The 11629-nt window shown below is 47.3% G+C and overlaps 1 long non-coding RNA gene and 1 pseudogene across 1 annotated transcript; one reads left to right on the forward strand and one right to left on the reverse strand.

Moving 5' to 3' along the window:
• The window catches only part of LOC119296466, a 21168-nt pseudogene that overhangs the window by 1219 nt on the left and 8320 nt on the right, over positions 1-11629 (forward strand).
• LOC119296633 lies at positions 893-3186 on the reverse strand. The gene is made up of 2 exons (XR_005145357.1): positions 2905-3186; positions 893-1227 (listed from the first exon to the last, which is right to left on the reverse strand). It is a non-coding gene; the product is annotated as an uncharacterized LOC119296633 (long non-coding RNA).

The raw sequence follows: 11629 nt of genomic DNA on the forward strand, positions 1-11629 counted from the left end.
GAAGGAGACCATGCTTTGCCGCATTTTTGTTTTCTTTCGAGATGGCACCATTTTCTTTATTTTTTGATCATTACTTAAAAAGGTAGTTTATAGATTAGCAATAGCGGACGAGGAGAGGTACATACAGCGTGACATGGTATCAATCTTGTGTTATTGTGATCTAAACCTACGGATCCAATATGAAAAATCAGAGATAATGTTTCTAATTATCAGAAAACCCGAGTGGGTGTCCCAACCTTCCATAGGATGGCGAGGGCTACTGTTGCCTAAATGTCGTGGTCGAGGCCTGCGGGGTGTTGCACATCCCATATAAGGTGGGAGTGACTAGTATAGAATCTGAGCTCCCAGTGCAAAAATAGAAAAAGCAACCTGAGCCACTGGATTAGAGATCAATGGTACAGATTCTGGTGGAGGGGCATGTTCCCACTTAATGTCCATTTCACGAAAACCCCCCTACCAACACTTGAATATAAAACATGACTTTTACAGTTACAACCTCAAGTCACTCGTCCATTTCCAAATTAGCACAACGTTGATGTCATCCTCCTAGAAGCTTGTCAATATTTCAGTACGTGAGAAAGTTGACCCATCCCCTTTAAGGTTCAAGCACAACTCAACGTACATGTTCTCTCTAAAAATTAAGAACTAAATGTACAGGCCAAACTTATGTTTAGAAAACAAAACAGATATGGCAGAAAGAAAGCTGTCCCTCAAGGCAAAAATAATAATTTATTCCAGACTTGGTGAGCACCTTCTAAACTTATTACAAACTATATTTGCCAGTCTTGTTGCTTGATCTTCACAGCCAAGCAACAGAAATGCCGCAATGATCGAAATGATTGAAGTAAATACAATGAACATATATCTTGATAAATGTAGAGGGCTCTAGCAATTAAACAAGAAAACTACTAAATTCATTTATAACTATTATGCAACACTAAATTAAAGTCAACATTAAGCTTCTCTAGTAATAAACACCCACATCTCAATAGGATGGCGAAAATGAATTTCACAAGGTATTCTATTTCTGGTCCACTCTGATCCATATACATGGCCTGATTAACATGACAGGACCATTTATAGCACATGACCGACAACAAAGGATTTAAATTATCATGCAGACAAATGAGTTTTGCTCCTGCAATTGTAAGCAAGGGAAGCCTATGCTAAGCGCTTCTTCTCTCCATATGTACTCCTGATGCTTCTGGTAGTTAAAGCATCATCCATCTACAAATGAAGACAAATGAAGAAAAAAAATTATAGTTCACATCAGAAGGAAAGAAATTGAAAATAATTATGTTCATTGGTAGACTAAATGGTTGTAAGGGAGAAAAACAGAGCAAGCTGTAACAAGCATATATGTTGTACTTTAACCACTAGAATAGTACATTTAGGTGACTAGCATGAAAATTAAGTAAGATTGTCAGAACTGAAAACATTGACCAGAGTGTTACATCCTTTGCAAGTGAAATACCAACATCAGTAGAATAACCCAAAAAATTGCCTGCAGCAGAGGTGTAGTGCTTAAAAAGTATTTAATATTAATAATACAAATTTCTAGGCTTGAATACCAGTTCATGTCCTAATCATGTGTGTGCTTCACAATTAAGAATGGGTGTTAAGTTTTTTTTCTAACTCGTAGATGAGGAAAATGTAACATCTTACAATAAATGAGTGGAGCCTTGTTAGAATGCTGCATCACAAAAACGTATGGCAGACCAGTGAAGAGAAAAGAACAAGAATACCATATGGCAAAATATATTCAAAGCTTGACAATGACCGATCACTTGTATCATCAGAAAAGTGAAGGTGTAATTTGATGTTGTTACAAGTTCCAACTCTTAATTGTTTTGTTCAATATCAAGTTCACCTGACTTCCAATCAACCAGAACAGTATGATTCCGTAATGCTTGTATAGAATAAGAAAATTGCAATCGAGCATTGATTTAAAGGCAAGTAACCCTCATCGCTCAAACTTATGAGCTGAAGGACATACTTTATGAATGTTTGACAGATGCAAATTATTATTCTAAATCAATAGTAAACAAATAATTTGATGGCGTGCATAAATGGTAGTCTTCAAAGCAAGAAGTGCAAACCTCCACTCTTGTGTTATATTATTCTTAGAGCATGTCCTTGCATCACGGAACACCGCTATCATACAAATGATGCATTTCCGTGGAGCATATAAAGCTAGAAGTCTATTGTCACATCTCATACATCCCAATATGACTTGCTTGTCAGACTTACTAGAGCATCAGCGCCAATTTTTAACAGAGTAATAACATTGTACTTGACCAAGATCAAAACTTGACTAATAAACATGGACAAGTATCTATTGTGTGAAGTATTGGTAGTTGGTACATATTCCCTTTCTGTATAGAAAATCAAGAGTTTGGGCATTGTTTAAGATGGTTAAAGGAGATGGTAATGATGGCCAATTTTAGTTTGTGTAATCTTTAGACCTATGTGTTTTTTGATACAGTATCACATCTTTCTTTTGAAGAAAAAGAGAGAGCCCCCCTCTCTGATTTCCTTTATATAAAACCAATGTCTTACTAGTTGCTACAGAGAAGGGAAAAACATCTAAAGAACTCTGGAAGTGTTTCGGTTTATTTAACAGTAGAGCAAGTCTAAATAACCCCTGGACTGGGGAAGCTCAAATTTCCATCACTTTGGCTGATTGGAAAGCAGTTCAACAGTGATACACCAAGCTTGTCATCAGCCAGTAGAATACACATTACCACAACTAAATCATGCACTAATCAGCATGCTATTGCTGGATCCGGAATGAATAGATCAAACATAGACACGCATATAGGAAGCTAACAATTAAAAAACTAAAAAATGTTATAAAATAGGAATTCAACGAACATAAGCATCATCTCATAATGAGTCCCTCACCATGGTGATCGAGGACCTGGCACATGCGGCCGTCGATCTGCGTCATCGCGAACACGTCCGTGATGTGGGACTTCCGACCAGTCACCAACCCGTCATATAGTCCAGCACGGTGAAGGTCGGGTGGTGCTCCTGTGGAGCAGACCGTGGCAGAGCTGGATGTGGCCGAGACGATGATGTGGAGCGCGACGTCGGGGTGCCCGGAGGTGGATCCAGACGGCCTGGGTGGCGGAGTAGTTAGGGGAGGGGCCACGCACGGCGGCGGCCTCCCGCCGGATCTGGATCGCCGCCACAGCCGGCAAAGAGAACGGAGATGTGCGAGAGGGTTCAGTCGTTTGCACATAATTATTCAGAATCAGGGGACCTTTCTGCACAAACTTTTGTGACCGTGAGTACAGATCCCACACCCCAGAATATGTGCCATCGATTTCTAATCCGACGGCCCATGTCACTTTTTTCTATTTTTGCACTGTAAGCTCAGATTCTATACTAGTCGCTCCCATATAAGGTCGAAGAAAGTTGGCGCATGCAATGCTAGGCATGTTCAGAAATGCACAACTACTAGGTATAGCACGCCTCAAAGGGGTCATCACAGGTGAGGTAGGCGCAGTCGTGGACGATACTCTTGCGAAGTAGGTTAGCCTCCTAGTTGAGACGATCTCGGAATAGTAGCCACTTGAAGATCTGTATCTTCATAGGTACCTTGGAGGACCAAATAAAGTGTGCGTTGTGGTCGAGTTGGGTCTCAGCGGGGAGAAGTCAATATGCGTACCATGAGGAGAACGTCCAACTGTGGGTGAGATACCTGTTGTCGGTGCCGTCTTAGGTCGAAAGTACTGCAATGATGAGATATCATCGTCGAACTCGGAAGAGGCAACCGAGGTAAGGAGGTTCCGTAGGTTAGAAAAATATATTCATGTTGGCTTCTTTATAAAATCCATGTGATGGTTTTTAATTCGATTATGAGTTTTTCATCTTGTACCTTCTCTGGTTTTGGGATGGGTGGCTCCTATCTGAAGCATATACATAGTTGAAGAGCCTGGACTTTCACACATAGACAACTGCCATCAGCTTCGGCCTAGTAAACGGAACTTGCTTTAGTTTTCATGATTCGTTTTGTCGTCACAAAGTGTCCTCTTCTGGAAAGAACCAAACGGTTGCAACGGTGTCCTCCTTGTACGCCAATGCATCCAGTATACCCCAGCAACAAGAGGGCAACGTGACGACGCAACTATTTTGAACATCATTCTTGAGATACCTTCAAATGTGTGCATATCAATGTGTGGACACCTAAACACCCCGCACATGCTATCATTTCCTTCCTCCCCTTACCCGCAACACAATGACACACGACCGAACACACTCGAGTAACCAAGATGTGGTCATAAGTTGTAAAAATTATTATTTGTCAATGACATAGGATGGTGTCCTGGACCAGGGGTTGATGAAGCTATGTACCTAGGATAGGGGCATGGACCTGTCCTAAGTACCCTACCCAAGGACATCCCTAGAAGAAGTCACCTTTCAATCGACTTGGAGGTATCCCACTCGACAGATTCAAGACACTCGACCACGAAGCAATCACTCGACCAAATTCCAACCACTCGACTGCCAGGAGATCTAAAGTCACCCTGCACGCAAACGGTCGGTCATTAAGTAGCTTTTATGGTCATCCTAGCACTTTATTAGGGGCGTTATCAGTAACCTCCAGTCTTAATGTACTTTAAACCTTGCATTACTGAGGGCTGGAGGGGCCTGGCGAACTCTATATAAGCCACCCCCTCCTCAGTATCAAGGGTTGGCACCCCTGTTATTCATACACACATAATTCAGTCGACCGCCTCCGGGCACCGAGACGTAGAGCTGTTACTTCCTCCGAGAAGGGCCTGAACTCGTAATCCTCGTGTGCTTACAACTCCTCCATAGCTAAGATCTAGCCTCTCCATACATACCCCCCTACATCACTGTCAGAGTTAGAACCACGACAGTTGGCGCCCACCTTGGGGCTAGGAGTCTTAGCGCCTAGTTTGAGAAGTTGCGATTTTTTCTGATCTCCTTGATCATGGTTTCGGGCGGAGCTTTGGTGGAGGGCCGCGAGATCTGTCTCGGCGCGCTCACGTTCATCGCCGACGACTCCGCTTGGCTTCAGGAGGCTCCACTCGACGTCGACGCGCTCCCCGTCCGCGGGGCGACACACTTTCGTGCATGCGTCCGTGGTGTCCTCCTACGGCAGCCATCGACCCAGTATCGGTCGCCTCCCGTGGCATCTCCCCGCCCTGTTTCTTGCCGGCGCAAGCGCTCCGGTTGGTCGAGGCTTCAGAGGTGGGTGAGGCATGCGGTGGCCCACCAGTCGGCCATCCCACAAGTCACGGCAATCGAGCCCGACGAATCCCTCTATGGCCTGTTCGACCTGTCGACTGGCTCCGCAGAGACCGCATCCGAATGCGACAGCAGTGACCCAGCTGCAGAGGTTCTGGTGATCGATGGGCCACACAGTCCTCCCGGTTTCCCCCGCGCTGACGGAGGCGTGGATGGGGGCGACCCGTCGCGTCCTCATGAGGAGTATCTCCCCGAGCCTCTCACGTCGTTGCAGCGGGAGGAACTTCGCCGCCGGAACATGGATGCACTCCACACTCCTATCATTGGAGAAACCCCCGAGGCCCGAGCCTTGGAGGACGCGCGCTTGGCTACCTTGGCCGAGCGCACTCGACTGGAGAATCTCCAGCGAATACTCGACGGGCGAGCGCGTCAATGGGCTCCAGAATCCAGTCGACGTCAACTCTTTCCGCCCCGCAGGTATATCGTACTCCGATTCAGAATTTGGCGGCTGCGGCCCGTATAGCAGAGTCGATTCAGCCCTCCCAGTCAGAGGCTGGCAGAGGCTTGTTGCAAATCAGAGCGTTGCTCCGGGCAGCGGGAGACTAGAATTCCGCTGTTTCTCAGTCGCGGAACAGGATCCACAGTCGATCCGTTGTAGCGGATACAGTCCAGTTGGCTCACAGCCCAAGATCGCCTCCGAGGCGTGAGGGACGTGGAGACCGGCGTGATCAGTACAGAAGGAATGAGCAGTATGATCACCGATTCGATCGTGATGATCGACGTCGAGTGCCAACCCCTCCCCCGAGGAGTGGATCATATGTGCCTCGACAGCAGGTGGACAGGCGCCCTCATAGTGTTGGGCGGAGAATTCCAGTCGACCCCAGGGAACCAGGCTTTAATGCGAGATCCATTCTCGTTCAAGGTTTGATCGACAGGAATAGAGCTCACCGAGAAGGCCACGACGGAGATGCGCCTACCAGTAGCAGAGTACATGTTTCAGGGCCGGAGTGTTTCAGTCGAGCCATCAGAGCCGCTGCAATTCCTCCCAACTTCAGGTTGGAGACTGGAGGTAGTAAGTTCAACGGTGAGTCCAAGCCCGATACTTGGCTTGAAGATTACCGAGTGGCTGTCCAGATCGGCGGTGGGAACGATGAGGTATCCATGAAGCACCTGCCTCTCATGTTAGAAGGCTCGGCCAGAGCGTGGCTGAATCAGTTAGCACCCAACAGCATTTACACTTGGGAGGATCTCTCCCGAGTGTTTGTCACCACATTTGAAGGAACATGCAAGCGACCTGCAGGCCTTACAGAATTGTGGTCTTGTGTGCAGAAACCGAATAAAACTCTAAGGGATTACATCAAGAGGTGGATCACATTGCATCACACAGTTGTACCAGATCATCAAGCAGTTTGTGCCTTTAAAGAAGGCGTTAAGTACAGAGAATTGAATCTGAAGTTCGATCGAACCGGAGAGATGTCTCTGAATCGGATGATGGAGATTGCCACCAAATACGCTAATGGTGAAGATGAGGATCGACTCCGGAGTGGCAAGCATAAAGCAGTCGCCCAGGAAACCAGAGGAAATTCCAGTCGGAAACAGAAGCGGAAAGCCGAGCCAGCCGCTCCTGGGGAGGCCCTGGCCGTAACCCAGGGAAAATTTAAGGGAAAACCCAAAGGACCTTGGAACCCCAAGAAAGTTAAAGACCAAGATGGAAATGATGTTTTGGATCTACCGTGTCACATCCACACCAAGAAAGATGAAGAGGGTAAACTCATTTACCCAAAGCATACCACTCAACAGTGTCGGCTTCTGATCCAGCAGTTTCAGGGCAAGCAGTCCAAAGATAAGGAAAAGGAGTCAGACAAAGTTGAGGACAAGGAAGATAGTGATGATGGGTACCCCCAGGTCAATTCACCCTGATGATTTTTGCTGATGTTGAGAGCAAAAGTCGACTGAAGGTTATTAACCGTGAGGTAAATATGGTTGCTCCGGCAACACCCAATTATCTGAAGTGGTCCCAGAGTGCCATCACATTCGACCAGTCTGATCACCCTACGCACATTGCCACCCCTAGGAGGCAAGCTCTGGTGGTCGACCCAGTTGTCGAAGGCACTCGACTGACCAAAGTCCTGATGGATGGAGGCAGCGATTTGAACATACTGTATGCAGAAACATTGAAAGGGATGGACATTCCGATGTCCAGGCTCAGCACCAGTAACATGAGTTTCCATGGAGTCATTCCTGGGAAGAAAGCCGAGTCACTCGGCCAAATTGCTCTTGATGTGGTTTTCGGTGATTCCAAGAATTACCGCAAGGAAAAGTTGACATTCAAAGTTGTGGATTTCCAAAGTGCTTATCACGCTATTTTGGGCAGACCAGCTTATGCACGCTTCATGGCTCGACCATGTTATATGTATCTCAAATTGAAGATGCCTGGTCCCAAAGGTGTGATCACTGTTACAGGCAATCGGAAGAAAGCAGAAGAGTGTTTTCAGAAAGGCTCAAAGATTGCTGACGCTCAGATGGCGGTGGTCGAGCTGCAAGAGTATCAGAAGACTGCAGATCCGAGTGAGTTGCTACGAGCTAAGGAGCCTGCTTCAGAATCAGCTTTTCAGTCGTCCGGTGAAACGAAGGCAGTTCACATTCACCCGACCGATCCAAACGCTGCTCCGACTCACATCTCAACGACGGTCGACTCCAAATAGGAAGAAGCGCTCATCCAGTTCCTCCGTGAGAACTGTGACATCTTCGCATGGAAGCCTGCGGACATGCCTAGAGTTCCCAGGGGGCTGGCTGAGCACCATCTACGAGTCAACCCAAAATTTAAACCTGTGAAAGAACATCTTCGACGGTCCGCCGTCCAGAAGAGGAAGGCCATTGGCGAGGAGGTGGCTCGGCTCTTAGCAGCGGAGTCCATCCGAGAAATTTTCCACTCCGAGTGGCTTGCCAATGTTGTCATGGTCCTCAAGAAGGACAAGTCACTTCGCATGTGCATTGATTTCAAGCATATCAATCGGGCCTGCCCGAAAGATCATTTTCCTCTCCCCCGCATCGACCAGATAGTCGACTCGACTGCGGGATGTGAGCATTTGTCTTTCCTAGACGCCTATTCCGAGTACCATCAGATCCGTCTGTACGGGCCCGACGAGATCAAAACAGCTTTCATCACTCCATTCGGGTGCTTCTGTTATGTCACCATGCCGTTCGGCCTCAAGAATGCCGGGCCACGTTCATGAGGATGATTCAGAAGTGTTTGCTCACTCAAATCAGTCGGAATGTGGAGGCATACATGGATGATATTGTGGTCAAGTCACGGAAGGGTTCCGACCTGCTGACTGACCTTGCTAAAACCTTTGCCAACCTCAGGAGGTATGATATCAAGCTCAATCCATCAAAGTGCACGTTTGGAGTTCCAGGTGGGAAGTTACTCGGTTTTCTCATTTCCGAACGGGGAATCGATGCCAATCCTGAAAAAATTGGTACTATACTCCGGATGAAACGTCCTGTGCGTGTGCATGACGTCCAGAAGCTTACAGGATGCTTGGCCGTTTTAAGTCGATTCATCTCTCGCCTCGGTGAAAAGGCATTGCCTCTTTACCGACTGATGAAGAAGTCCGACAAGTTCGAGTGGACTCCAGAAGCTGATGCAGCGTTTACGGAGCTCAAAGCTCTGCTCTCCACCCAGCCGGTGCTTGCTGCCCCAATCAGCATGGAGCCTTTGCTGATTTATATTGCAGCCACAGGACAAGTTGTCAGTACAGTACTTACGGTCGAGCAGGAAGAAGGAAAGGCCTTCAAAGTTCAGTGCCCAGTATATTATGTTTCTGAAGTTTTGACTCCTTCAAAGCAAAGATATCCTCATTATCAGAAGCTTGTATATGGGATTTATATGACCACGAAGAAGGTTGCACATTACTTCTCTGGTCATTCCATTACAGTCGTCAACGATGCTCCACTATCAGAGATTTTGCACAACAGAGATGCAACTGGTCGAGTGGCCAAATGGGCGATTGAACTTCTTCCCCTAGATATCAAGTTTGAGGCAAATAAAGCTATCAAGTCCCAAGCAATTGCAGATTTCGTCGCCGAGTGGATCGAACAGCAACTTCCGACTCAAGTTCACTCGGAGCACTGGACCATGTTCTTCGATGGATCTAAGATGCTGAATGGTTCCGGTGCTGGGGTAGTATTGGTTTCCCCCCGAGGAGATAAGCTCAGATATGTTCTCCAGATTCACTTCAATTCCTCCAATAACGAAGCAGAATATGAAGCACTTTTGTATGGGTTGCGCATGGCCATTTCACTCGGCGTCCGTCGCCTCATGGTCTATGGCGACTCAGATTTGGTGGTTAATCAGGTGATGAAAGAATGGGACGTCAGAAGTCCAGCTATGACTGGTTATTGCAATGCAATGAGAAAGTTAGAGAAGAAATTCGAGGGGTTAGAGCTTCATCACATCCCCCGACTGAAAAATCAAGCGGCTGATGATTTGGCAAAGATAGGCTCCAAGAGAGAAGCCATCCCCAGCAATGTGTTTTTGGAACACATCCACTCGCCATCAGTCCAAGAAGATCCTTTTACAGATGAAGCCCCGCAGCCAAAGAGTGCCACAGATCCGACTGAAGTTGAAATTCCGGCAGTGGTCGACCTAATCATGGAAGTTTTGGCAATCACCCCTGACTGGACGATACCGTACATCGCGTATATCCTGAGAAAGGAACTCCCGGAGGACGAAGAAGAGGCTCGATAGATCGTCCGTCGATCCAAGGCCTTTACAGTCATAAAGGGACAGTTGTATAGAGAAAGCGCGACTGGAGTCGGTCAGAAGTGTATAACACCAGAAGAAGGTCAGATAATCCTTGATGGTATCCACTCGGGGACCTGTGGTCATCATGCGTCCTCTCGGACCATTGTGGCTAAAGCATACCGAGCGGGATTTTACTGGCCAAGAGCGAATGAAATGGCAAAAGAGATAGTCGACAAGTGTGAAGGGTGCCAGTTCTACTCCAACATGTCGCACAAGCCTGCATCAGCCCTGAAGACCATTCCACTCATCTGGCCCTTCGCTGTTTGGGGACTGGACATGGTTGGCCCATTGAGAACAGGCAGGAGCAATTTCACACATGTGCTTGTGGCAGTCGACAAGTTTACCAAATGGATTGAAGCTAAGCCTATCAAGAATCGTGATGCTTGCACTGCTATCAGTTTCGTCAGAGAGTTAACATTCAGATATGGAGTCCTGCATAGCATCATCACCGACAATGGGTCAAACTTTGATTCAGACAAGTTTAGAGCTTTTTGCGCCTCTCAAGGCACACGAGTCGACTATGCATCGGTCGCCCACCCCCAGTCGAATGGACAAGCAGAAAGGGCAAATGGTCTGATTCTCAAAGGATTAAAGCCTCGGCTGATGCGTGATCTCAAGCACGCAGCAGGCGCTTGGGTCAACGAGCTTCCGTCGGTCCTGTGGGGATTGAGGAGTACCCTGAATCGGTCGACTGGAAGAACTCCGTTCTTTCTGGTTTACGGAGCGGAAGCAGTCCTGCCGAGTGATCTACTTCACAATGCACCCCAAGTCGAGCTTTATACCGAAGATGAAGCAGAACAAGCCCGGCAAGACGCAGTCGACCTCCTGGAAGAAGAAAGAGAAATGGCTATGATCTGATCGACCATTTATCAGCAAGACTTGCGTCGATTCCATGCCAGAAATGTGAAGAGTCGAGCTTTCCAAGAAGGAGATTTGGTCCTCCGAGTGGATCAACAGAAACCACACAAGCTCGCTCCTACTTGGGAAGGTCCCTTCATCGTCACCAGAGTCCTCCACAATGGAGCGTATCACCTTTACAATGTCGATCGTCAGATCGATGAGCCACGAGCTTGGAATGCAGAACTGCTCCGCCCCTTTCACACTTGAATTCTCACTCGGATGAGATGTAATAAGAAAAACTTCTGTAGTCTATTTATCAAAGACAAGAGTGTTACAAATTTTCCTATAATTGTTGTTGCTTTTTTTTGCGTGTGAAATCCCCCAGTGGGTGGCTTAGCTGCGAATCCGTTTCGCCTAAGTTTGTAAAAAAATATCCTACCGAGTGGCGAGCCAGACTCCCACTCGGAGGCTTAGCTGCAGCTCAGTGCTCGCCTAAGTGTTTAAAAATCCTACCGAGTGGCGAGCCAGACTCCCACTCGGAGGCTTAGCTGCAGCCCAGTGCTCGCCTAAGTGTTTAAAAATCCTACCGAGTGGTGAGCCAGACTCCCACTCGGAGGCTTAGCTGCAGCCCAGTGCTCGCCTAAGTGTTTAAAAATCCTACAGAGTGGTGAGCCAGACTCCCACTCGGAGGCTTAGCTACAGCCCAGTGCTCGCCTAAGTGTTTAAAAATCCTACCGAGTGGCGAGCAGACTCCCACTCGGA

The sequence above is a fragment of the Triticum dicoccoides genome, chromosome 1A, assembly GCF_002162155.2.
Source record: "Triticum dicoccoides isolate Atlit2015 ecotype Zavitan chromosome 1A, WEW_v2.0, whole genome shotgun sequence".
Lineage (NCBI taxonomy): Eukaryota > Viridiplantae > Streptophyta > Magnoliopsida > Poales > Poaceae > Triticum > Triticum dicoccoides.